Below are 3,461 nucleotides of genomic sequence, written 5' to 3'. Positions count from 1 at the left end.
TTTGTCAGAATTGCAAAATCAGAGAATTAGTGGATACCTTCAATGATCCCTAATTTATTAATAATTAAAAAAAATTGTTCCTAAATGCAGCTTTTATGTTTTGTCTAACAGGAAATAATTTGAGGCTATTTTAGACAGGCTAAACTTAAACCTTTCCATGCTTGGCAAGGTTTATCCTCTCTTACTTCTAGAGTAAAAGAATTAACGCTGCTACTCAATAGCTCATTTAACCTCGTTAGATCCCTTCTATCCACATCAAACTCTCTTAAGCTACAAATCAATAATTTAGAACGGGGTTATAAGAGAAAGATATTCCTGGTCATATCTTCACACCAGATCATGTCTCTTCGAAAAAGAAGTCTAATTTACCAGAAGCTGCACTGTTGTTCCCTCCTTCTTTCCTTCCTTACTTCATTTTCTTTTTCTTCCTTTTCTAGTATTTTCCTATAAATATTGCAAAATCTAGTTGGGGAAACAGATTTGCAAGGAGGTAATTATAATGCAATACAACAAATGCAGACATAGAAATATATACTTCCTACAATCAATAAATTGCCTGAAGGATGGTTTCTGTACAGGAAAGAAAATATAACTTTACATATTTTGAGGTGGACAGCAATTTCTTTAAAGACCCTCTTGGAAAATCTGAATACTCTTCTACTACATTACTATAATACTATTTTTACTGAAAGAAATCTTACTCTTTTTTGGCAATAAATACACAGACTAGATTAAAGCAACTAAAATGAGTTGATATTTGTACTATTGAAATGACTAAGGAGATGTAATTCTGTTATAAATTTTTAGTTGAACTTGTCTTCAGTTCTTTAAAAGAACAAAATGGAATAAACACATCTTCTTTTTTGTGGTATTCTTAGTAAAGTTGAAAAACAGATAAGTATTCTCAGTATTCCGGGAAAGGCATTTTTCTCCTGAGAAATTTTCTTAGTTCTTATCTCATGACTCATATTGTTCAAGAATTCTGCCCTGATTATTTTTATTCAACATTTATTTTCTATATGCCTTAAGCAATCCTGTATATAATTTATAAAATATCACTTACTTTTTTCTCTTTTTTAATGGATTTTTAGCTGGTATCCACCACTTATGAAGAATATAAGTGATGTATATTCTTTTCTACTCTCCATGTATGGAACAGAGGGGCTTGCACAGTAGGTACTTGTCAGAATCTGTTGATTATAACTCTAATTTCTAATTTTTTTCCTTAGTAATGGGGACCTGACATTATTTATGGTGGTCCAATTAAAATATTGCATTGACTTGCCTCAGATTCTTTTAAACTTCAATTCAATAATTTAGAATGACCTTATAAGAAAAAGATATTCCTTTTGAAGCCCAGTGTGGACAATCTGATATTAATAGTAGTTGGTTGGTGGCACTTTTGAAAAGTCTTTAAAATGGTTTGTCTACTCCAGCCGTCTCATACATGATCACCATGAACATTTTGATGATTAAAATTTCCTTATAGTTACTGCATTGCCTTATAGTTATTTTCATATTACTTTCCCTTTGCAAAAGGGTAATTCTATCCTTTTTTTAACTCCTGATTTTTTAAGATAAACAACAAACACACAAATTATATTTAAAATGATAGAATACATTAGGTTTCCTTTTTCCTCCTAAGAGCGAAGTATTATAATAACAATAACAATGACAACAACAACACTTGCAGTGAGAAAAAAATGGCTTAGACCCACAGGAACAAAACAGGACAGGAGTTAGATGCCAAGACATTTCAACAAAAGTTTGGAAAATGTAAGACAAAAAAGTAGTAACTGATTTGACAGCATCAGGAAGGCTAAGTCTAAATTACCAACAGAGGAATAGTGAGGAAAAGGGCAGAGATTCTCTTCCTGGAATCCCTATGATGATTGGGATGCCAGGATGCCAGGTCGGGGGAGATGAGGTTCAGGGCTGCTAATGAAGGTTAAGAGAAAGGAACAGTTCAATCTTCCATCCTCTCTTTCTGCTCCCAGATGCCATCGGTGGCATATGAGTCACAGACAGAATATTGGCACCTTTGCTTAAGAAAATGAATGTTAATGTCACATCTGCCTTTGGAGATTGCAAAAGAAATGGCTACCTTTCTACTGGAACCCTAACCAGAAGCCTACCAATAAATTAAACATTTACATAAGGGTTTTGAAAAAAGAAAAAAGTCAGTCTTAAAAAAAACCAAAAGGAAACTGGTAGAATTAGAGGTAATTCAGGGAAAAAAAAACTTTAAAAAGCTGTATCTTCTCATCAATGAAAGAAAATATTTGTAATCTTTAAATAAGAATACGATGCATTGAAAAAATATTGAAAAACTTATTTTTGGAAAGTAAATAAAATCAAAAAGAACAATAAACAAAATTAAAATAAATTAGTACGGCATTATAAGAAAACAAGTAGTCAAAGAAGTCATAAAAGTACAGTCTCTATGAAAGTAGAGTAAAAATGTCAAAGAAATAGAAAATAGGAAAGATAAAAACAAGAAACATAAGAAGTCAAGTTGGGGGCAAACCATTCAACTCACACATATTCCAGGAGGACAAACAGAAGGATGGATTTAAAAGAAACAATGAAAATGAATTTCTGAGAACAGAAAAAGCTTAATTTTCTCAATACGAAAGATTTACTGAATGCCCAGCACAAGATTTAAAAAAATCCCAAGGCACATTACTATGAAATTTTATCATCTTAATGATTGAAAATACTGTAAAATTATTAAGAAAAAACCACATAGCTCACAAATGAGCAGAAATTAAAATGGCATGAGTATGCTCTGTAGCAAACTCATCCTTAGGATACAGTGGAAAAGTTCGTCAAACTGATTTTCATCCTAGAATTCTATATAGAATAAATCTATCAGGAAGAGAGAATAAAGCTTTAGTCACGCAAAAATTTATAAAGTTTACTTCACAAGTATTCTTTGTTTCTGAAAGTATGGGATAATGTGTCCCAGCAAAACAAGAGGAAGAAATGAGATCAATAAATTAATATATGCAATGCAGGGTGGCTAAAGCTATTTTTAAAAAGATCCCAATCTCTTTTCTTTTTCCTTTATTTTTCTTCATGTGAGTCAGGTAATGTGCACGTCATAAGGTTTGAGGGAGATACATCTCATGCAGGAGTGCAAAAACTCAGTCATCATGCTTATGAACCACAAAGGGATCAAAGGCACTCTTAAGATGACAGCTGTACAGTAGGCATAGGAGGCAACATAAATGGATGAAAGCAGAAGATGGAAGCCCCCCAGGTTCTTAAAACAGAAAGGAGAGGGTGAAAATTTATATTATCTAATATATTGAAGCATCTTAGTTGTAAAGGTACAGTCAGTAGTTTGAAACAAGTTTATACACTCAAGGAAGGATACATTTGTGGAAAATTGTATCATTTAGAGTTCCATCAGGAAGTTAATGACACACTTAATATAGGATAATAAAGATTTATTTAAA

At 32.2% G+C, this 3,461-nt stretch overlaps 1 non-coding gene across 1 annotated transcript; it reads right to left on the bottom strand.

Annotated features, from left to right (window-relative positions):
• Nucleotides 1–3,079: 3,079 nt before the first annotated feature.
• LOC123575045 (small nucleolar RNA U13) lies at nt 3,080–3,178 on the bottom strand. Its single transcript, XR_006700212.2, has one exon. It is a non-coding gene; the product is annotated as a small nucleolar RNA U13 (small nucleolar RNA).
• Nucleotides 3,179–3,461: the final 283 nt, after the last annotated feature.

The sequence above is a fragment of the Macaca fascicularis genome, chromosome 7 (genome assembly GCF_037993035.2).
Source record: "Macaca fascicularis isolate 582-1 chromosome 7, T2T-MFA8v1.1".
Taxonomy (NCBI): domain Eukaryota; kingdom Metazoa; phylum Chordata; class Mammalia; order Primates; family Cercopithecidae; genus Macaca; species Macaca fascicularis.
The sequence above is the reverse complement of the archived record's forward strand: the minus strand, read 5'-3'. Positions and strand labels throughout refer to the sequence as shown.